The sequence below is a fragment of the Oculina patagonica genome, chromosome 6, assembly GCF_052425735.1.
Source record: "Oculina patagonica isolate OP01 chromosome 6, crgOcupat, whole genome shotgun sequence".
Taxonomy (NCBI): domain Eukaryota; kingdom Metazoa; phylum Cnidaria; class Anthozoa; order Scleractinia; family Oculinidae; genus Oculina; species Oculina patagonica.
In genome coordinates, this window is record NC_135763.1 from 5,885,947 (window position 1) to 5,911,321 (window position 25,375).

Genomic DNA, 25,375 nt, shown 5'->3' on the forward strand with positions numbered 1-25,375 from the left:
AATTAAGGTGGCTATCAACGGTTTCCAGCACTTTCCATCTCTTATACTTTGATGGATCAGTACTGCAAACTTTTTACAGTTGCTCCTACAATAATGGTACCAAACAAATGCCTAATCATTGGTAACAACAGTTTAACCTGTTAAGAACTGCTAGAAACTGGATAATGATCAAAATATTAAAATACAACTTTTTGCAAAACAAAAAGGGCAGGCTATAAATGAATATTGAGCTCGAACTCTAAACTTAATGCCGAATATAAAACCGACTGACGTTTTGACTTGAACGTACCAAATCTCGTTCCATAAACTAAAGTTATTAACTGAAGGTTTATGCTTCGTTTACTGGTATTTTACGTTGTTCTTGTTAACCCGTCTTGTCTGTTTCTCATCATCATCATCATCATCATCATCATCATCATCATCATCATTTATTTGCTACTTCAGAATTAAACATACAAATTAAAATAACTTAAAAAGATAGGGCGAGGAGACCTCCAAGAAACCACAAGGCTTATGGGGGAGGCCACCTCGGGTTAGCAATAAGTTAATAATTTCGCTGTGAATGTGCAGCTAGGCCAATTTCAGACTCATTTTATTTCTGGCTGGCTGATTTTTTTTTTTTTGAATTACAAAATGGTAAAAATTGTTATAATGAGAATATTTAAAACTAGCTCATATTAAGGACGGTTCCTCCTATTGTTACTGCGCACTTGTTCTGCGCATTACGCAATGCATCGAACACACTGGACGCGCGCGCTTTTGATTAATTTGCTCGCGCAAAATGACGAGTTCAACTACGCGACCAAGCGCGCGACTAAAATCAAGAAACATTTCTGGTGCGACGAAATCCAGTTTATGGGCATATACTAAGCCAGGTACAGCGGAAAAGCAACATTTTAGTTACCATTGACCTCTAAAAATGGCTTACATTAATAGTTTAAAACAAATCGCTAAGCGCTTAAATGTAACTCGCAAACTGCTAACTACATATTGCGCGCGTGCGAGAGATGCAAATATTTAACTCGCTAGGGAGGGGAAAGGAAAAATGTAACAGATCCTAAAAACAATTCGATAGAGCTTGAAAAGAACTCGTATAACTTTTAAAAGCGCGCGGTGACCCCTACTTTCTATTTTATAGAATGGAAGTGTTAAGTCTATAGAGCACATGTTTAGTTTGTCATTAAGTGAAAAAAAAATTAGGCCAATTTTCTGGCCGTGCACGAGAGAGCTGTTAGAGTCAAAAACTGCTCAAACACAATTATTTTGTTAATAAAATCGTAGATCACGCAGTTTCAAAGACATTATTTGTTAGTTATTTTAAAGATTGTTATACTTAATGTTGATTTTGTTCATGAAAAACCAATTTCGAATGGCATTTAAAGGTGTGGCATATAAGGGTCGATCTGTCTTACTGTAATCGTACTATATGTGATTTTGTTTTTTGCAGGGACCTTAGGCACAATAAAATAGAAGTGCTGCCTGAAGGAATATTTGAGAACCTATCAAGTCTACTTTTTTTGTAAGTACACGCATCTGACAAGTATTTAATTAAGGTGGCTATCAACGGTTTCCAGCACTTTCCATCTCTTATACTTTGATGGATCAGTACTGCAAACTTTTTACAGTTGCTCCTACAATAATGGTACCAAACAAATGCCTAATCATTGGTAACAACAGTTTAACCTGTTAAGAACTGCTAGAAACTGGATAATGATCAAAATATTAAAATACAACTTTTTGCAAAACAAAAAGGGCAGGCTATAAATGAATATTGAGCTCGAACTCTAAACTTAATGCCGAATATAAAACCGACTGACGTTTTGACTTGAACGTACCAAATCTCGTTCCATAAACTAAAGTTATTAACTGAAGGTTTATGCTTCGTTTACTGGTATTTTACGTTGTTCTTGTTAACCCGTCTTGTCTGTTTCTCATCATCATCATCATCATCATCATCATCATCATCATCATTTATTTGCTACTTCAGAATTAAACATACAAATTAAAATAACTTAAAAAGATAGGGCGAGGAGACCTCCAAGAAACCACAAGGCTTATGGGGGAGGCCACCTCGGGTTAGCAATAAGTTAATAATTTCGCTGTGAATGTGCAGCTAGGCCAATTTCAGACTCATTTTATTTCTGGCTGGCTGATTTTTTTTTTTTTTGAATTACAAAATGGTAAAAATTGTTATAATGAGAATATTTAAAACTAGCTCATATTAAGGACGGTTCCTCCTATTGTTACTGCGCACTTGTTCTGCGCATTACGCAATGCATCGAACACACTGGACGCGCGCGCTTTTGATTAATTTGCTCGCGCAAAATGACGAGTTCAACTACGCGACCAAGCGCGCGACTAAAATCAAGAAACATTTCTGGTGCGACGAAATCCAGTTTATGGGCATATACTAAGCCAGGTACAGCGGAAAAGCAACATTTTAGTTACCATTGACCTCTAAAAATGGCTTACATTAATAGTTTAAAACAAATCGCTAAGCGCTTAAATGTAACTCGCAAACTGCTAACTACATATTGCGCGCGTGCGAGAGATGCAAATATTTAACTCGCTAGGGAGGGGAAAGGAAAAATGTAACAGATCCTAAAAACAATTCGATAGAGCTTGAAAAGAACTCGTATAACTTTTAAAAGCGCGCGGTGACCCCTACTTTCTATTTTATAGAATGGAAGTGTTAAGTCTATAGAGCACATGTTTAGTTTGTCATTAAGTGAAAAAAAAATTAGGCCAATTTTCTGGCCGTGCACGAGAGAGCTGTTAGAGTCAAAAACTGCTCAAACACAATTATTTTGTTAATAAAATCGTAGATCACGCAGTTTCAAAGACATTATTTGTTAGTTATTTTAAAGATTGTTATACTTAATGTTGATTTTGTTCATGAAAAACCAATTTCGAATGGCATTTGCAAGGAATTTTATTTTATTTTACGTTTTCTTTAAAATGCCACGTCAGCACTTTTTTCCAGTTTTCAAACCTAATTATCTCGAACATTTGCGTGGCTACCCCCAATTTTCTTTTTGGATTTTAATAACTCTTGGTAACATCTACAGTCTTGCACAGTCTTCGGCCAGGCAAAGTTACTTCGTTATTAGTAGGCACCGTTCTTAAATAAATTAGTTTTAATCGCTTCAAAAACTAACTTTAAAAGTACTGCTTCTGATTATAACGTTGCCAACTTTGGCTATTCTCGTGACTTTAAGTTAGGATTTACGAACAAGTCTACGCTGCCTAATCTCTCGGTATTTGCATGGATGATAAAAGACTGTCGAGGGATACCCTAAATTTGGCGTAAAAGGGGTCATTTGCAGTGGGTGGCAGTGGGAGGCTGTAGTGCATTACATGTAGCCCAGTGGTTATTCATAAGAGTATATCCGAGATGCGAAGAGTGTGTAGTGAACGGGAAAGCATGTACTGTGTGTACGGTCGTGTTTTCTGCTTTAAAAACAGCTGTTAGCCCTTGTGACTTGCCTTTGTGGCCTTTGAACACTACAAATTGGCGAAGAGGATGTCGCACTCAGTGGAACGAGCGCTGCCGCCCTAAGATTTAACCGGTTCTTCCTTTCAGGTCGCCAAACGGTGGCGACAATGGAAGCGATCTTACCAATATTACATCGATGGCAAAGGAATTACGAACGCCTCGCGAAAGAAAGCTTAATTACTTCATTTTGCGGGAATGGAAGTCCAAGATATTTTCGAAGTCCTTCCGGATTCAGGACCGATCAATGCCGAGGAGGGTAACGAGTATGTAGTGTGTCTTCGTACGCTTGATGGAGGGGCTGGATGGGGGGGGGGGGGGGGGGGGGTACAAATGTCAGTTGTATTGTTTCTTGTTTCTTCAATACAGCCGTCGATAATTCCTCTTTGGATTTACTTCGCCTAAGTTTCCAAAGTTTATTTTAACCGCCCGAGAAACGCTCGTTTTTTAAAAACACACAAAATCTTCAGGCAGGAAAATTTTCCAAGGAATTAAATTTGGAGCTAATCCTATTATACGATCGTCGACATTTTTTTTACTTTTATATTTGTCTTATATATGATATTCATATAAGGCGTCTTTCCCAAAAAACATGTTACATTTTGTTATTTGGGCGATCAGTGTTTATCATGGTTACCTAAAAACTTTTTTTAAAACTGATTTAAAAATGTAAAATAATCTTATAAACACTTTTAAGAAACTAAATATTCGCAAACGTTCTGTTGCCTTCGTAGACGTATAGTTTGAAACAGTGGCACTGCATGCATAATCTGGTCTTATTTGCTGCTAGTCTCCAAAGATGCAGACAAAGGTAACTAAACTTGTGGGAAATATAAATGTTCAGGAGCGAGAGAATAAAGTAAGCACCTGCAACCCTGAGGCACAAAATACAATCATGTGAGTGAGTCCATTTAACTAATAAACATGCTTCTATTCTGCAAATGTTCGTTTACGGAGTTTCGATCGTGGATGCATGGCATGGAATGCAAAACGACCAGAAAAAGGCGTTCTAGTCTATTCAGGTTTCTTTCTAGAATTTCAATGTAGTCTAGGTGAATATCGTAATCTGTTGCTCCCTCAGAGATTGGCCAAAAATGATGTCAAGAGAAAGAAAACTGAAGAAAAAGATGAATGGATATAGGCATAGCAAGCCAATAGTAGAACAGTACATTGCCGACAAATTATTAATTAATTAAATCCAAGACCAACTGGAGGAAGGAACCGTGGAGAGAGTTAATGATTAGCCTTAGAAAGAAAGGAAGTTTTGACCTTCTTTACACGAGGGTGGTTCGGGGATACTTTTTTGATGCGTGATTAGCAGATTTGATTTGCCGTGAAACGTAAATGTGAATTTCTTTGGGTAACAGCGAGATAGAAAAGTAGTACGTTACTTGCTTATTTTCGTCATTCGGAAAAATGAAATTTTAATATCCGTGATCCGTTATTTATTTTTATTTTTTCTGCCCGTGAACCGTGCCAGAGACCGCCCCTGTAAGACCCCCTACGAAGCAGCAGAAGAAAAACAAGCAGAAAGCACAAATATACGAACCATCTTCGACAAATCAGCTAAGGAATATTAGACTAGTTCGTCCTTAAACGATTGTAGATTGGAGACTGGAACTCCACTCTAAAACATGCTCTGGATTGTGCTGGTTTAAAACCGTTTCAAAGCTGGCTGTTGCGCTTTGTGGCGATTTTTAGCAGTCAGTCTTGCAGGTACACACAGGTTTTAGGCTTTGTTATTAACTAGTCCGTTGTTCGGTTCAACACAGCCACTGTTTCTTCTTGGTGGAACTCTAAAGCAACAGCTAGAAAACTTGAAAGCCAAATATCACGAAGATTTTGAGGATCGTTAGTGGAAGAATTACCACTGCCCAGGGGAACAATTTATAATTTGAAAAGGTTACAGTCTTAGTATATTGAGAAGCGGAGTTTAAACTACATACATGCCACTATTATGTGGTGGTGGCTAACGCTGAATTGAGAGACGAAGGGAAAATATATGACAAGAAACATTTGTGCATGAAAGCCAAAGAAGCAAAGTTACCGAGACTTTCTTGGAGCAAGCAGAAAGATACCATGGTCGTGATCTTTACTAAAGGTTCTGTGGAAACTAGTTAGAGAGAAATTCTGACTAGTTAGGCATAAGTAATTGACCCTCTTGGAGTGGCAAGCCTTACAGCCTGAGTAAGGGGGCTGTGCCCAGGCCTTTGCGTCTTAGAAATGACAAGTCCCACAGCTGGGTAAGACGATCTATACCACAAATCGACTCGCAGAGAGGTTTGCGAGCAACACCTACCATGGGATTCAGTGCTAGAAATAGGGAAACTGGTAAAACAGTGTTGCAAGTTCAAGGAATACCTAATAAAGCAAGAATTTCCTGCAGTCTAGCTACAGCCAAAGAACCATTCCTTTTTTTGTTCACATGCCTTCGGTGATACTATTGGCACAATATCTGCGACTACAGTATAAGGATTATTCTTTAAGAGTCGTGCGCAAACCAGGATCTTTAACCCGAGCAATTCTCCTCGAACTGGTACCAAATTTAACGGATAAGCAGTTCATCAGTATCCGCAAACTTTGCATCGCAAAGGTGCACAGTCTAATATGATCAACGCTTATAACGGTAGAAATTTTACAGGTACAGCAAACAGGTCGAGTAAGGTGATGATCCCAACATCACTTTGACGGTATTTTGCCAAAACACGCAATCAGTAACTATACAAGGAAATTTTCATAAACATCAGATTTTTGACAGTTCGAACCATATTTCAGCTTACAACAGACTTAACAGCACGATTCACTTTAACCCTAAACAATACAAAGAAGTTCAAAGATAGGAGTCCTTTCATCACTCTTGTTTCTGATGCAAGAAGGACTGGGTACACAGGCATCCCAGCGAACATAACAACACTTACTCTTGGGGATGTGGGTGGGGATAACTATACAGGAGGTTATTACGAAAAGGGGATGCCTTTGTCAGACTGGAGGTATATCACTCTGTATGTCTGCTTGCCTGTTTTTCTGTCCAACTCCCTGCCTGCTGCATGCCTGTTTGCCTGCCTGTCTGCCTGCCTGTCTGTCTGTCTGTCTTTCTGTCAGTCAAAATGATGCTGAATTACAGAAAACTTCTTAATTGTCATAGTCTATAAGATTCGAACTTTGGTCGGACACCATACCTCACCGATTTCGCTGAAATTTGGCATGCAGTCTTGTTTTAGGGTCCTAACTGCCAAATGTATATTAAAAATTTTCAATTCTTTTTATTTTGGAAAATATCGAGAAGGCCGATTTGAAGCGTCCGTGACGGCTCGCCAACATGGCGGATCGAAGGTGTTCTTGTTACTTCGACACTGAACCTGCCGTCACGGTTTCTCGATCATACTTGGTATAGTTATAAAGAACTATCTTTCTTCTTTCTATATATCAAAATAGATTCGGCAAATGTTGAGTTTGGATCATCAACGGCCAAGAAGTTCGAAGGTATGTTAACGATGTTTTGAACAGTCTCAAATTTACTACAAAATGAAAGGCTAATAACTCCACTGTTATCTCGATTTAGAACAAGCCATTTACCATGAACAAAGCTTGTTCATTGGTGAATTGATTCCATTAATAAAAAAATTGGGGAAATGTAACCGTTAAGAATAAAAAATCATGGAACCTCTAGTAAATTGGCCATTTCAGCGCCATTTCAGCAGATCAGCTCATTTAACAGCAAATAATCGGGAGAAACATGAAAGGGTTACAGTCGTTTATAATAAGCAGTTTCCATGTATTCTTTGCTTATCTTAAACAAATACATGATCTTTGCCAAAGATATGACGATTTTTGAGCGTACGATCGTTCCTCCAAATTTTTATGGCGGCAACTTTATTTTATTTGCTGTCGAGATTATACGCTGTTGTTATTCAATATTCGTTTCACAAGAACTTCTGTTGCTCGCATTTCCCAAATCACTGATTAAGAAATTGCCCATTCCGTAACAGGGTCATTCTTACTTTTTCTTTAAAAATTACTAGGAAAGCAAGAATGTCATAGAACGGTTTTATACTAGTGAAAATACCTGTCAGACATAACTTCAACTGTTCGTGTTATCTGGCTGTTTTCACAAATATGCAAATTAAGGAATTCTTAAAGTGCCTATCTTTAACTATTTCACGCTTTAAGATGAATTCCAGTCCGTACTGCGCAGTCTCGGCTGCAATGTTTATGTGAGCCCACACGAAGGGAATGTTTACAAGCAAAACTAAAAATTCTGCAACAAACTTACCTTTTTCTTCATTATTAACGCCAGATATCCTTGCAGAACAAATAATAACGAGTAGAAGAACCTTGACGCTATTTCAAACCGACGTCTCAGCTCATCAGAAATTCTTGAACGAAACGAACTGTAATGGCGGACTGAAAAACGTCATGTATGCTGTCACCGAAGTGTAACGTTTCAACGAATTCAAAACAAAAACGTAAACAAACCCCGAGTCTGCGCAGTACGGACTGGAAATCATCTTTAAAGATTCCTCTAAATCTTTTCGCCTACCTTTTGGCCAAACGAAGTTTTGTGTCTCCAGGCAGAATGCTCGTTATCAGCAATGAAAGTCGAAGAGATACAGAAGCTCGAGTAAAATTCTAACTGCTGTGAAATGAACATCGTTTGAGCTTGACGTGTATTTATAGATTGCGCTCGAGCTCCGTTAATTAAGTTTATTCATTTGGCGATCAGATAAAAATCAATGAATGATCAGAGTTATTAAAGTCCATTTCTAAGCACGAGAGACACGGAAGTTTGCTTCAGAAGCATTTATGCATAGAAACACCGGTTTATTTTTGAGCTGTAAATCTGCATTTATAATAGCTGGGAGCTTGGGGTGTTTTTTGGTGTTGTTTTTTTTTTAGGGGGCTCGGGGGGGGGGGGGGGGTGTGGAAGTGGTGCCTTAGTATCCTCTTTTGTTCTTTTACACAGTGGCCTGAATTTGGAACAGTTCGGGGAATGGATTATCAATTACTCTTCGTTATGCCATGTCACCCCTTAATGTGGGAGCGCCGCGCCTCAATTCACGATAAAAAATTTATGGCCGCCCGGTCCATTTATGTAGTTCTCCGCCAGGTCTCTCAATAGGCAGGTTACGAGCCTAGTGGCCCATCAGGCCGGAGCTCATACCGGTTTCCGCAACGCGAAGCGACAACGAGTATTTTTACTCCACCCGAATGGGATGCTATTCCATCGCAGGGTTACCTCCCTTCCCGAAAAGCTAAAGATTGACTGGTTATCATTTTTACACCTGGGTAAGGAAAGGGACTCTGGGAGTTGAGAGGCTTTCCAAAGAACTTAACGCATTGTCCCCCAAAAGCTCTATCCAGGACTTTTTGGTCCAGAGTCCAGCGCAGTGACCATTATTAGGCCATCACGTTCCCCCACCGTGTAAGAAAGTGCAAAAATCTGGTTGTATAAGCCCTGGGGTTGTACAGTTTGGTACGAAATGTGGACTTTTAAATGTGTTAATTAAGTTTATTCATTTGGCGATCAGATAAAAATCAATGAATGATCAGAGTTATTAAAGTCCATTTCTAAGCACGAGAGACACGGAAGTTTGTTTCAGAAGCATTTATGCATAGAAATACCGGTTTATTATTGACTGACGCGGTTAAAAAATACTCGGCTTCTAGCGGTAAATCTGCATTTATAATAGCTGGGAGTTTGGGTTTTTTTTTTGGTATTGTTGTAGGAAGGCGGGGGGAGGGGGGGGGGGGGGGGGGAGTGATGCCTCCGAATCCTCTTTAGATCTCTGACACAGTGTTCTGAATGTTGAAAAAAAGAGCTCACCTGTTAATAAGCATAATGCGAGCTGATTTTGAAATGAACATGACTTTACGTTTGTGTCATCAGTAATTATCGTGTTCGAAGAAGGGGTGGCTTACTCGCGGCAGGAACAACATAATAACAGTGAAGCTAACACATTTTCCTCATTGATTTGAAATGAATTTCGAATCAAATCTTTTTAGGGCAAGTTAAAAGATACAAATGTTTTTCGTCCAGATTTTTTACAAAAAAAAGCAGGTGAGAACTTGGCTGTTTTTGTTATCTCGGACTTTTTTTTTTATTAAAGTCGAACCTCTCCATAAGGACACCACTCGTGATGCGTCATGACTTACATCACGTATGTCCTTATCGCCGACCTAGGTGAAGAAAGGGACTACCGTAATTACTCGAATAAGCGCCGCGGCGCTTATTACATTTTTTACGCCTCCAGTGCGGCGCTTATTCGAGGGCGGCGCTTATTTGAGGGCGGCGCTTATTAAAAAGTTTGACGCCACAAAGAATCTAATCCTTTACATTTATTAAAATAGGGTCCCCTGATTGCCAAAAGTCGTCTCTTGCTGAAGATTGTACTGAAGAATGTTCAATGGAAAAATGAGCGGTAAAACAAGCACTTTGAACTTTGACTGTGCAGTACGGACTGGAATTCATCTTAAAGCGTGAAATAGTTAAAGATAGGCACTTTAAGAATTCCTTAATTTGCATATTTGTGAAAACAGTCAGATAACACAAACAGTTGAAGTTATGTCTGACAGGTATTTTCACTAGTATAAAACCGTTCTATGACATTCTTGCTTTCCTAGTAATTTTTAAAGAAAAAGTAAGAATGACCCTGTTACGGAATGGGCAATTTCTTAAACAGTGATTTGGGAAATGCGAGCAACAGAAGTTCTTGTAAAACGAATATTGAATAACAACAGCGTATAATCTCGACAACAAATAAAATAAAGTTGCCGACATAAAAATTTGGAGAAACGATCGTACGCTCAAAAATCGCCATATCTTTGGCAAAGATTATGTATTTGTTTAAGATAAGCAAAGAATACCTGAATACTGCTTATTATAAACGACTGTAACCCTTTTATGTTTCTCCCGATTATTTGCTGGTAAATGAGCTGATCCGCTGAAATGGCGCTGAAATGGCCAATTTACTAGAGGTTCCATAATTTTTTATTCTTAACGGTTACATTTCCCCAATTTTTTTATTAATGGAATCAATTCACCAATGAACAAGCTTTGTTCATGGTAAATGGCTTGTTCTAAATCGAGATAACAGTGAAGTTATTAGCCTTTCATTTTGTAGTAAATTTGAGACTGTTCAAAACATCGTTAACATACCTTCGAACTTCTTGGCCGTTGATCATCCAAACTCAACATTTACCGAATCTATTTTGATATATAGAAAGAAGAAAGATAGTTCTTTATAACTATACCAAGTATGATCGAGAAACTGTGACGGCAGGTTCAGTGTCGAAATAACAAGAACACCTTCGATCCGCCATGTTGGCGGGCCGTCACGGACGCTTCAAATCGGCCTTCTCGATATTTTCCAAAATAAAAAGAATTGAAACTTTTTAATATCCATTTGGTAGTTAGGACCCTAAAACAAGACTGCATGCCAAATTTCAGCGAAATCGGTGAGGTACGGTGACCGCGAACTTTTAAAAAAGCTCGAAAATTATGGAGTATTACACTTAAGTGGCTCATATCAAATAATTTAAGTTTTAACTGTCGTGGGCCACATTATAATTGCAATTGGTGGCTTGATGCAAATAGGACAATATATCACTGTATATAATTTGCTTATCCAGCTTACGCTCGATTACTGTGATAAAATGCGGCTTAATTTAAGGGCAAACGATCGTAAAGTTTTGAAAGTAACAACCATTGTTACTGTCACATTTAACAGTGTTTTCCTTTCATTACTTCTGGTGGGTAGCTTCGTTCGAGGGGTCGATACTTTTAATCATCTTAAAGGTGTGGCATATAAGGGTCGATCTGTCTTACTGTAATCGTACTATATGTGATTTTGTTTTTTGCAGGGACCTTAACCACAATAAAATAGAAGTGCTACCTGAAGGAATATTTGAAAACCTATCAAGTCTAGTTGCTTTGTAAGTACATGCATCTGACAAGTATTTAATTTAGGAGGCTATTAACGGTTTCCAGCACTATCCATCTCTTATATACTTTGATGGATCAGGACTGCAAACCTTTTACAGTTGCTCCTACAATAATGGTACCAAACAAATGCCCAATCATTGGTAACAACAGTTTAACCTGTTAAGAACTGCTACAAACTGGATAATGATCAAAATATTAAAATACAACTTTTTGCAAAACTAAAAGGGCAGACTATAAATGAATTTTAAAATCAAATACAAATGTAAATAGCCTAATTAATTGTAAATATTTTTAACTTTTAATACTTTTAATTTACACGACCCCACAAGCTGTAAGCTTTTATCCAAATCGTGTTTTTAAATAAAGGCAAATTACTTACTTACTTACTTACTTATTGAGCTTGAACTCTAATGTTTATGCCGAATATAAAACCGACTGACTTTTTGACTTGAACGTACCAATTCTCGTTCCATAAACTAAACTGATTAACTGAAGGTTTATGCTTCGTTTACTGGTATTTTACGTTGTTCTTGTTAACCCATCTTGTCTGTTTCTCTGGCTGGCCGAATTTTTTTTAAATTACAAAATGGTAAAAATTGTTATAATGAGAATATTTAAAACTAGCTCATATCAAATAAATTAGTTTTAATCGCCTCAAAAACTAAATTTGAAAGTACTGCTTCTGATTATAACGTTGCCAACTTTGGCTATTCTCGTGACTTTAAGTTAGGCGTTACGAACATGTCTCTGCTTCCCAATCTCTCGGTATTTGCATGGATGATAAAAGACTGTCGAGGAATACCCTAAATTTGGCGAAAAAGGGGTCATTTGGAGTGGGTGGCAGTGGGAGGCTGTAGTAGTGTATTACATGTAGCCCAGCGGTTACTCATAAGAGTACATCCGGGATGCGAAGAGTGTGTAGTGAGCGCGAAAGCATGTACTGTGTGTACGGGCGTGTGTTCTGCTTTAAAAGCAGCTGTAAGCCTTTGTGGCCTTTGAACACTAAAAATTGGCGACGAGGATGTCGCACTCAGTGGAACGAGCGTTGTCGCCCTAAGATTTAACCGGTTCTTCCTTTCAGGTCGCCAAACGGTGGCGACAGTGGAAGCGATTTTACCAATATTACATCGATGGCAAAGGAATTACGAACGCCTCTCGAAAGAAAGCTCAATTACTTCATTTAGCGGGCATGGAAGTCCAAGATATTTTCGAAGTCGTTCCGGATTCAGGACCGATCAATGCCGAGGAGGGTAACGAGTATGTAGTGTGTCTTCGTACGCTTGATGGAGGGGCTGGATGGGGGGTACAAATGTCAGTTGTCAGTTAAATTTTAGGCGATTTGTCAGTTGTCAGTTAAATTTTAGGCGATTTGTCAGTTGTCAGTTACTTGACTGTTAATAATTAACCGTGTAACTAAATTATTTATTTCTGACCCAAAAGCTAGCTCGATTGGCACATATAACGTAAAGTGTATCGTTAATTCAAGATTCTTACTTAAAGAACTATTTTTTCTCAGATTTGGAGTTAAAACCATTGCAATTGCATTACAACCTGAGATAAAAATTTAAGCGTTAACTTGCCTACCAATGATCACCTATATCAGTCTAAATCTACCTATTTATCTTCAACACTTTATACTTAATAGACCTTAATAAATATCAAGAAGAGTTTACGGAGCAAAATAAAATATCTTGAGAATTTGAGTAAAACCGCGAGTATCATATTTTCTCGATTAAAAAAGCTGGCTTCTAATAAAGCCGAGTTTCCACGGTGGAAGTATGAAAACCTGTACTGGTCTGTAATAAAAAATGTGCATTATACTCAAAAATAATGTATAAAGGTCTCCGCACACGTGGGGTCAAGACGCAGGGACATGTTGCAGCAATATGAAGCAGCGACAAAATCATGTGTTGTTCACACTGAGGGGACATGCAGCAGGGACGATGATATTTGAGTCAGCATGAAAAAGTGTCGAAAATCCAAGGAATTGACCCTGAGAGTTATGATAATCATTAGTGAATTGGTATTTCTAATGGATTGGTATTACATTTGCAGTGCGAAGTGTTTTCAGTAACATTTTGTTTTTAGCTGTGAATTACCGCTATTTTTAGCCACTGTTTTAACCCTTGAATTACATAATGGTCAACTGATACGACTGAAATGTGACATGTACATGCATTATAACCAGTTTTCTACCTGAAACAAACGCGCTCGGTGGTTCACATTGCCGCAAAGTTTCAAAATTTAGTTTTATATACACAGTGCCACAGTAATTATAACATATATAACGCCAAGAGAAATAATTAAGTATCAAACACATCGTACATCGCAACAAAAATGGGAACAAGAAACACGTAGTCGTACCTTGTAGGATTTCTGGACTAACAGGCATAATTCATATTTATATCAATACAAGATACAAATGCACTTATAATACATACTGTTCATTTCGCTTCCTGTGCCATCCAGTAAGCTTGGTAGTTCGAGCTTCCACTGGTCGTCTGTGGTGATGGCGAAGTTGTCGCTTTTCCCACTCTCATTCGGTGCCATTCGGAAAAGCTTGATGTCAAAGTCACCAAGGCCGCATTTTCTAGTTAAATCTTTGAGGCCAAGGAATGCCACAAGGTGCTTTTTGAGCGCATGAACTGTATTTATATCATTTATCGGAATACGGCTTCTAAATCGATCGAAAGCCGAGTTCGAGTCAACTCTGTAAAAGCTTACAATAGCTTTTACAACGCCAGCATTGGCGGCCATTGCATAAACTGGCGCGTGTTCAGCGTAACTTTGAGATCGTAGCTGGTAATATGACCCTGATGTACATGGGTCATACAGTGAATCATTAACGAAATATGGAACTCTAGCGTCCCGCTGCTGAGATTCGTATAAAACGTACATTTGTTTGACGAAAAGAGTCAAAGAGTGTTATTTACAACGGGTTTTTTAGGATTAACGATGCTCATGTGGGTTATTTAGGACAGTTTGGTCAGTTGTCAGTTGTCAGTAAAAGCCACTACAAATGTCAGTTGTCAGTTAGATTTTAGGCGATTTGTCAGTTGTCAGTTAAAATTTTGGCCATTTGTCAGTTGTCAGTTAACCCCATCCAGACCCTCTTGATGCTCACTTTCGCGCCGTGGACGAAGTCCATGTTTTTTCCACAGCCGCCCAGACGTTGTATTCGATTTAGGTGATTATAAGACAATGTATGAGAATACTTTGAAAATTGCTCGAAATAGTACTTGTATGAAAGATTTGAATAAAAATTTCTTACCTTATGTTTATCATGCGTTATTTTGACATTTCTGTGCCTCTGGAGTGGGTTTAAAGCCGTTTAGACGAGTTTTTCTTTCCGACGTTGTCGCCATGGCGCGGTCGCTTAGCTAAATTTTTTAATCTTGTGCCCAAGATAACTTTTCACGCATTCAGACAAAGCAAAAGTGGAAACCCAGCGCTCGAACACGAGCGTTTCTCGGGCGGTTAAAATAAACTTTGGAACCTTAAGCGAAGGAAATCGAAAGAAGAATTATCGACGGCTGTATTGAAGCAATTTTGGTGAGATTCGACAATTTTTGTGGTATTTAAGGAGCTTCGAGTGCGAACCGTTGGCGAACTAGGTCACCTGCCTTTCGTTTCTCTTTAGGGGAAGCAACGTCGGAAAGAAAAACTTGTCTAAACGGCTTTAAACCCACTCCAGAAGCACAGAAATGTCAAAATAACGCATGATAAACATAAGGTAATACATTTTTATTCAAATCTTCAATACAAGTTCTATTTCGAGCAATTTTCAAAGTATATTCATACATTGTCTTATAATCACCTAAATCGAATACAACGTCTGGGCGACCTGTGGTTTTTCGACAACTTGCGTTGACCAAGGGGGAGACCGCTGATAAATTTATGGTTCGTTTACGGAAACAAGCTCGTCACTGTAATTTTGGCGCAGCTTTGGTAAAAAATTTGTCAGATCATCTGATCGAAAAGCTCCCCGATGTTGAACTGAAGAAGAAATTACTCGAGGTGAATAATATTACGCTAGAGGCTGCGATGGATAAGGTCCGAAAGTGGGAAGCTTCGCGTGAGCAAGTGAGTCAAATGCCGGTTACGCCAAGTCAAGACCGACAAGAACCTGGAGCAAGTGTTGGAGCAGGGACTAATGCTGTCGAACAAAGGTCTGGGCGTGGATCGAAAGGTAAAAGGGTTTGTTTTAACTGTAGAAAAGAAGGTTACTTGGCTAAAGACGGCAATTGTCCAGCTCGTGGACGGAAGTGTAGGACACTATGCTAGCTGTTGCAAGAGGGGAAGGATCCAAAAGTTTGGAAAAACAAATACCACTTAACGACGGGGAGGCCGGAAGACATCAGAGTTGAGAAAATGCAGGCCAATCTTGTAGAGGGATCGTTGGAACCCTCCAGATGAGAATGATTCATTTGTCTTTACCGTAGAAGAGCAGACATGCAATTTGGCCGCTTCTGCTGAGCCAGTGCTTTGTGTAAGCATTGGGACAGTAAACAGGGATGTGTTGGTTGACTCTGGACCTGGGAGCAATCTTTTAAGCATGGACACTGTTAAGGAGTTAAAACATCAGTAACTTCAGGCGCAACTCTGCACAAGAAAGTTGTATGCTTATGTGGGTCGTGCGCTTGAAATCGAAGGTCAGTTTCAGTCAGAAGACTCTGTTGGTAAAACGAAGATTGTGGCAGATTTCGTTGTTGTCAAAACAGGTCGTTGTTTGCTAGGATATTCGACTGCCACGGATCTTGGAATCTTTCGAGTGGATCCAGCAGGAACTCTTGCCACAGGAAACTGTAACACTGTTAATAGCACTTTTCAAGTCAACCGCAGACACCTTCAGAGGTTCGTAGCTTGTTGGGTCTCGTTGGATTCAGTGCCAGGTTTATAACCGATTTTACAACAACTGCTGATCCCCTGAGAAGACTTGCCAGAAAAGGAAAACTGTTTATGTGGGGCGAGGAGCAAGAGAACTCATTTCAGAAATTGAAGAGTCAAGTTGCAAGTGCACCAGTCTTAGCGTACTTTGATAAGGACGCACCTACTCGTGTTTTTGAAGATGCCAGTCCGGTGGGGCTTGGAGCAGTACTGGTCCAATAGAAAAATGGAGAAAGTCGTTCCGTCTTGTACGCCAGTCGTAGTTTGAGCCAAGTGGAGGGCCGTTATAGTCAAACCAAGAAAGAAGCACTAGCCCTAGTTTGGGCATGTGAACGCTTGCACTTCTACTTGTATGGGCTGCCACAGTTTGACCTCGTAACAGACCATGAAGCACTCAACGTAATCTATCCAAGGAAGTCCAAACCTTCAGCCCGGAAAGAGCGCTGAGGTCTACGTATACAACCGTAAAGCTATGAAGTCTGTCAGGTGTCATCGAGAAAAAATTTTGCAGATGCCCTTTCACGACTGACAAATATACCTGCCTCAGATCAGTCCCCGGACGACGATGGATACATACACATGGTAGCTCTGTATGCTGTCTCCGCTGCGTTGATAATTAAAGAGATTGAAAGGATTTCAGCACAAGATCCAGACTTGCAATCAGTCATAAAGTGCCTCATCGGAGAAAAATGGGACATTGTTCCTAAGTCATACTTGCCAGTGCGCAATGAATTCAAAATTCAAGCAAAATTCGCAGGTAGGGTAACCCTACTTACCCGGGTCAACTTACACCGGTTACGCTTCAGTTAACCTTGTAAAATTTTGTCATTAGAAGCTGTTATTCGAAAATAATTCCGTTCCAGTGCAAAAATACGACAAATTGTGAATGAACACGATGTTTCTTGGTCACAATTCGCTGTTTTTGTCGGTATTTTTAAACATATTTAGCTTTTTGGAGCCAAAATAAAGTTGTCCCGGGGTAGGCGAGTTATCCCTAGCAGAGCGTTTACAAGGCGCTAGGGTTACCCTAGCACCTAGGGTAACCCTAGCTGAGTGCTAGGGTTACCCTAGGTGCTAGGGTAACCCTAGCGCCTTGTAAACACGTCGATGAAAAAAAGAAGAAATGTGGGAGCGCTAGGGTAACCCTAGGATCTAGGGTAACCCTATGTGCTAGGGTTACCCGCCTGCTTGTAAACAGGCCCTTAAAAGCCCACATTTCGTACCAAACTGTACAACCCCAGGGCTTATACAACCAGATTTTTGCACTTTCTTACACGGTGGGGGAACGTGATGGCCTAATAATGGTCACTGCGCTGGACTCTGGACCAAACAGTCCTGGATAGAGCTTCTGGGGGACAATGCGTTAAGTTCTTTGGAAAGCCTCTCAACTCCCAGAGTCCCTTTCCTTACCCAGGTGTAAAAATGATTACCAGTCAATCTTTAGCTTTTCGGGAAGGGAGGTAACCCTGCGATGGAATAGCATCCCATTCGGGTGGAGTAAAAAATACTCGTTGTCACTTCACGTTGCGGAAACCGGTATGAGCTCCGGCCTGATGGGCCACTAGGCTCGTAACCTGCCTATTGAGAGACCTGGCGGAGAACTACATAAATGGACCGGGCGGCCATAAATTTTTTATCGTGAATTGAGGCGCGGCGCTCCCACATTAAGGGGTGACATGGCATAACGAAGAGTAATTGATAATCCATTCCCCGAACTGTTCCAAATTCAGGCCACTGTGTAAAAGAACAAAAGAGGATACGAAGGCACCACTTCCACACCCCCCTCCCCCCCCCCCCGAGCCCCCTAAAAAAAAACACCAAAAAACACCCCAAACTCCCAGCTATTATAAATGCAGATTTACCGCTCAAATATAAACCGGTATTTCTATGCATAAATGCTTCTGAAGCAAACTTCCGTGTCTCTCGTGCTTAGAAATGGACTTTAATAACTCTGATCATTCATTGATTTTTATCTGATCGCCAAATGAATAAACTTAATTAACGGAGCTCGAGCGCAATCTATAAATACACGTCAAGCTCAAACGATGTTCATTTCACAGCAGTTAGAATTTACTCGAGCTTCTGTATCTCTTCGACTTTCATTGCTGATAACGAGCATTCTGCCTGGAGACAAAAAACTTCGTTTGGCCAAAAGGTAGGCGAAAACATTTAGAGGAATCTTTAAGCGTGAAATAGTTTAAGATAGGCACTTTAAGAATTCCTTAATTTGCATATTTGTGAAAACAGGCAGATAACACAAACAGTTGAAGTTATGTCTGACAGGTATTTTCACTAGTATAAAACCGTTCTATGACATTCTTGCTTTCCTAGTAATTTTTAAAGAAAAAGTAAGAATGACCCTGTTACGGAATGGGCAATTTCTTAAACAGTGATTTGGGAAATGCGAGCAACAGAAGTTCTTGTGAAACGAATACTTGAATAACAACAGCGTATAATCTCCACAACAAATAAAATAAAGTTGCCGACATAAAAATTTGGAGAAACGATCGTACGCTCAAAAATCGCCATATCTTTGGCAAAGATCATGTATTTGTTAAAAAAAGATAAGCAAAAAATACCTGAAAACTGCTTATTATAAACGACTGTAACCCTTTCATGTTTCTCCCGATTATTTGCTGTTAAATAAGCAATCTATAAAAAACACGTCAAGCTCAAACGATGTTCATTTCACAGCAGTTAGAATTTTACTCGAGCTTCTGTATCTCTTCGACTTTCATTGCTGATAACGAGCATTCTGCCTGGAGACACAAAACTTCGTTTGGCCAAAAAGGTAGGCGAAAAGATTTAGAGGAATCTTTAAGCGTGAAATAGTTAAAGATAGGCACTTTAAGAATTCCTTAATTTGCATATTTGTGAAAACAGTCAGATAACACGAACAGTTGAAGTTATGTCTGACAGGTATTTTCACTAGTATAAAACCGTTCTATGACATTCTTGCTTTCCTAGTAATTTTTAAAGAATAAGTAAGAATGACCCTGTTACGGAATGGGCAATTTCTTAAACAGTGATTTGGGAAATGCGAGCAACAGAAGTTCTTGTAAAACGAATATTGAATAACAACAGCGTATAATCTCGACAACAAATAAAATAAAGTTGCCGACATAAAAATTTGGAGAAACGATCGTACGCTCAAAAATCGCCATATCTTTGGCAAAGATTATGTATTTGTTTAAGATAAGCAAAGAATACCTAAATACTGCTTATTATAAACGACTGTAACCCTTTTATGTATCTCCCGATTATTTGCTGGTAAATGAGCTGATCCGCTGAAATGGCGCTGAAATGGCCAATTTACTAGAGGTTCCATAATTTTTTATTCTTAACGGTTACATTTCCCCAATTTTTTTATTAATGGAATCAATTCACCAATGAACAAGCTTTGTTCATGGTAAATGGCTTGTTCTAAATCGAGATAACAGTGAAGTTATTAGCCTTTCATTTTGTAGTAAATTTGAGACTGTTCAAAACATCGTTAACATACCTTCGAACTTCTTGGCCGTTGATCATCCAAACTCAACATTTACCGAATCTATTTTGATATATAGAAAGAAGAAAGATAGTTCTTTATAACTATACCAAGTATGATCGAGAAACTGTGACGGCAGGTTCAGTGTCGAAATAACAAGAACACCTTCGATCCGCCATGTTGGCGGGCCGTCACGGACGCTTCAAATCGGCCTTCTCGATATTTTCCAAAATAAAAAGAATTGAAACTTTTTAATATCCATTTGGTAGTTAGGACCCTAAAACAAGACTGCATGCCAAATTTCAGCGAAATCGGTGAGGTACGGTGACCGCGAACTTTTAAAAAAGCTCGAAAATTATGGAGTATTACACTTAAGTGGCTCATATCAAATAATTTAAGTTTTAACTGTCGTGGGCCACATTATAATTGCAATTGGTGGCTTGATGCAAATAGGACAATATATCACTGTATATAATTTGCTTATCCAGCTTACGCTCGATTACTGTGATAAAATGCGGCTTAATTTAAGGGCAAACGATCGTAAAGTTTTGAAAGTAACAACCATTGTTACTGTCACATTTAACAGTGTTTTCCTTTCATTACTTCTGGTGGGTAGCTTCGTTCGAGGGGTCGATACTTTTAATCATCTTAAAGGTGTGGCATATAAGGGTCGATCTGTCTTACTGTAATCGTACTATATGTGATTTTGTTTTTTGCAGGGACCTTAACCACAATAAAATAGAAGTGCTACCTGAAGGAATATTTGAAAACCTATCAAGTCTAGATGCTTTGTAAGTACATGCATCTGACAAGTATTTAATTTAGGAGGCTATTAACGGTTTCCAGCACTATCCATCTCTTATATACTTTGATGGATCAGGACTGCAAACCTTTTACAGTTGCTCCTACAATAATGGTACCAAACAAATGCCCAATCATTGGTAACAACAGTTTAACCTGTTAAGAACTGCTACAAACTGGATAATGATCAAAATATTAAAATACAACTTTTTGCAAAACTAAAAGGGCAGACTATAAATGAATTTTAAAATCAAATACAAATGTAAATAGCCTAATTAATTGTAAATATTTTTAACTTTTAATACTTTTAATTTACACGACCCCACAAGCTGTAAGCTTTTATCCAAATCGTGTTTTTAAATAAAGGCAAATTACTTACTTACTTACTTACTTATTGAGCTTGAACTCTAATGTTTATGCCGAATATAAAACCGACTGACTTTTTGACTTGAACGTACCAATTCTCGTTCCATAAACTAAACTGATTAACTGAAGGTTTATGCTTCGTTTACTGGTATTTTACGTTGTTCTTGTTAACCCATCTTGTCTGTTTCTCTGGCTGGCCGAATTTTTTTTAAATTACAAAATGGTAAAAATTGTTATAATGAGAATATTTAAAACTAGCTCATATCAAATAAATTAGTTTTAATCGCCTCAAAAACTAAATTTGAAAGTACTGCTTCTGATTATAACGTTGCCAACTTTGGCTATTCTCGTGACTTTAAGTTAGGCGTTACGAACATGTCTCTGCTTCCCAATCTCTCGGTATTTGCATGGATGATAAAAGACTGTCGAGGAATACCCTAAATTTGGCGAAAAAGGGGTCATTTGGAGTGGGTGGCAGTGGGAGGCTGTAGTAGTGTATTACATGTAGCCCAGCGGTTACTCATAAGAGTACATCCGGGATGCGAAGAGTGTGTAGTGAGCGCGAAAGCATGTACTGTGTGTACGGGCGTGTGTTCTGCTTTAAAAGCAGCTGTAAGCCTTTGTGGCCTTTGAACACTAAAAATTGGCGACGAGGATGTCGCACTCAGTGGAACGAGCGTTGTCGCCCTAAGATTTAACCGGTTCTTCCTTTCAGGTCGCCAAACGGTGGCGACAGTGGAAGCGATTTTACCAATATTACATCGATGGCAAAGGAATTACGAACGCCTCTCGAAAGAAAGCTCAATTACTTCATTTAGCGGGCATGGAAGTCCAAGATAATTTCGAAGTCGTTCCGGATTCAGGACCGATCAATGCCGAGGAGGGTAACGAGTATGTAGTGTGTCTTCGTACGCTTGATGGAGGGGCTGGATGGGGGGTACAAATGTCAGTTGTCAGTTAAATTTTAGGCGATTTGTCAGTTGTCAGTTAAATTTTAGGCGATTTGTCAGTTGTCAGTTACTTGACTGTTAATAATTAACCGTGTAACTAAATTATTTATTTCTGACCCAAAAGCTAGCTCGATTGGCACATATAACGTAAAGTGTATCGTTAATTCAAGATTCTTACTTAAAGAACTATTTTTTCTCAGATTTGGAGTTAAAACCATTGCAATTGCATTACAACCTGAGATAAAAATTTAAGCGTTAACTTGCCTACCAATGATCACCTATATCAGTCTAAATCTACCTATTTATCTTCAACACTTTATACTTAATAGACCTTAATAAATATCAAGAAGAGTTTACGGAGCAAAATAAAATATCTTGAGAATTTGAGTAAAACCGCGAGTATCATATTTTCTCGATTAAAAAAGCTGGCTTCTAATAAAGCCGAGTTTCCACGGTGGAAGTATGAAAACCTGTACTGGTCTGTAATAAAAAATGTGCATTATACTCAAAAATAATGTATAAAGGTCTCCGCACACGTGGGGTCAAGACGCAGGGACATGTTGCAGCAATATGAAGCAGCGACAAAATCATGTGTTGTTCACACTGAGGGGACATGCAGCAGGGACGATGATATTTGAGTCAGCATGAAAAAGTGTCGAAAATCCAAGGAATTGACCCTGAGAGTTATGATAATCATTAGTGAATTGGTATTTCTAATGGATTGGTATTACATTTGCAGTGCGAAGTGTTTTCAGTAACATTTTGTTTTTAGCTGTGAATTACCGCTATTTTTAGCCACTGTTTTAACCCTTGAATTACATAATGGTCAACTGATACGACTGAAATGTGACATGTACATGCATTATAACCAGTTTTCTACCTGAAACAAACGCGCTCGGTGGTTCACATTGCCGCAAAGTTTCAAAATTTAGTTTTATATACACAGTGCCACAGTAATTATAACATATATAACGCCAAGAGAAATAATTAAGTATCAAACACATCGTACATCGCAACAAAAATGGGAACAAGAAACACGTAGTCGTACCTTGTAGGATTTCTGGACTAACAGGCATAATTCATATTTATATCAATACAAGATACAAATGCACTTATAATACATACTGTTCATTTCGCTTCCTGTGCCATCCAGTAAGCTTGGTAGTTCGAGCTTCCACTGGTCGTCTGTGGTGATGGCGAAGTTGTCGCTTTTCCCACTCTCATTCGGTGCCATTCGGAAAAGCTTGATGTCAAAGTCACCAAGGCCGCATTTTCTAGTTAAATCTTTGAGGCCAAGGAATGCCACAAGGTGCTTTTTGAGCGCATGAACTGTATTTATATCATTTATCGGAATACGGCTTCTAAATCGATCGAAAGCCGAGTTCGAGTCAACTCTGTAAAAGCTTACAATAGCTTTTACAACGCCAGCATTGGCGGCCATTGCATAAACTGGCGCGTGTTCAGCGTAACTTTGAGATCGTAGCTGGTAATATGACCCTGATGTACATGGGTCATACAGTGAATCATTAACGAAATATGGAACTCTAGCGTCCCGCTGCTGAGATTCGTATAAAACGTACATTTGTTTGACGAAAAGAGTCAAAGAGTGTTATTTACAACGGGTTTTTTAGGATTAACGATGCTCATGTGGGTTATTTAGGACAGTTTGGTCAGTTGTCAGTTGTCAGTAAAAGCCACTACAAATGTCAGTTGTCAGTTAGATTTTAGGCGATTTGTCAGTTGTCAGTTAAAATTTTGGCCATTTGTCAGTTGTCAGTTAACCCCATCCAGACCCTCTTGATGCTCACTTTCGCGCCGTGGACGAAGTCCATGTTTTTTCCACAGCCGCCCAGACGTTGTATTCGATTTAGGTGATTATAAGACAATGTATGAGAATACTTTGAAAATTGCTCGAAATAGTACTTGTATGAAAGATTTGAATAAAAATTTCTTACCTTATGTTTATCATGCGTTATTTTGACATTTCTGTGCCTCTGGAGTGGGTTTAAAGCCGTTTAGACGAGTTTTTCTTTCCGACGTTGTCGCCATGGCGCGGTCGCTTAGCTAAATTTTTTAATCTTGTGCCCAAGATAACTTTTCACGCATTCAGACAAAGCAAAAGTGGAAACCCAGCGCTCGAACACGAGCGTTTCTCGGGCGGTTAAAATAAACTTTGGAACCTTAAGCGAAGGAAATCGAAAGAAGAATTATCGACGGCTGTATTGAAGCAATTTTGGTGAGATTCGACAATTTTTGTGGTATTTAAGGAGCTTCGAGTGCGAACCGTTGGCGAACTAGGTCACCTGCCTTTCGTTTCTCTTTAGGGGAAGCAACGTCGGAAAGAAAAACTTGTCTAAACGGCTTTAAACCCACTCCAGAAGCACAGAAATGTCAAAATAACGCATGATAAACATAAGGTAATACATTTTTATTCAAATCTTCAATACAAGTTCTATTTCGAGCAATTTTCAAAGTATATTCATACATTGTCTTATAATCACCTAAATCGAATACAACGTCTGGGCGACCTGTGGTTTTTCGACAACTTGCGTTGACCAAGGGGGAGACCGCTGATAAATTTATGGTTCGTTTACGGAAACAAGCTCGTCACTGTAATTTTGGCGCAGCTTTGGTAAAAAATTTGTCAGATCATCTGATCGAAAAGCTCCCCGATGTTGAACTGAAGAAGAAATTACTCGAGGTGAATAATATTACGCTAGAGGCTGCGATGGATAAGGTCCGAAAGTGGGAAGCTTCGCGTGAGCAAGTGAGTCAAATGCCGGTTACGCCAAGTCAAGACCGACAAGAACCTGGAGCAAGTGTTGGAGCAGGGACTAATGCTGTCGAACAAAGGTCTGGGCGTGGATCGAAAGGTAAAAGGGTTTGTTTTAACTGTAGAAAAGAAGGTTACTTGGCTAAAGACGGCAATTGTCCAGCTCGTGGACGGAAGTGTAGGACACTATGCTAGCTGTTGCAAGAGGGGAAGGATCCAAAAGTTTGGAAAAACAAATACCACTTAACGACGGGGAGGCCGGAAGACATCAGAGTTGAGAAAATGCAGGCCAATCTTGTAGAGGGATCGTTGGAACCCTCCAGATGAGAATGATTCATTTGTCTTTACCGTAGAAGAGCAGACATGCAATTTGGCCGCTTCTGCTGAGCCAGTGCTTTGTGTAAGCATTGGGACAGTAAACAGGGATGTGTTGGTTGACTCTGGACCTGGGAGCAATCTTTTAAGCATGGACACTGTTAAGGAGTTAAAACATCAGTAACTTCAGGCACAACTCTGCACAAGAAAGTTGTATGCTTATGTGGGTCGTGCGCTTGAAATCGAAGGTCAGTTTCAGTCAGAAGACTGTTGGTAAAACGAAGATTGTGGCAGATTTCGTTGTTGTCAAAACAGGTCGTTGTTTGCTAGGATATTCGACTGCCCTGCATCTCGGAATCTT

The 25,375-nt window shown here is 39.3% G+C and overlaps 2 pseudogenes; both read left to right on the plus strand.

Annotated features, from left to right (window-relative positions):
- Positions 1–3,523: 3,523 nt before the first annotated feature.
- On the plus strand, positions 3,524–16,544 carry LOC144656571 (uncharacterized; annotated as a pseudogene).
- A 5,087-nt stretch (positions 16,545–21,631) lies between these two features.
- LOC144656573 (uncharacterized) lies at positions 21,632–25,198 on the plus strand (annotated as a pseudogene).
- The last annotated feature ends 177 nt before the right edge of the window (positions 25,199–25,375 follow it).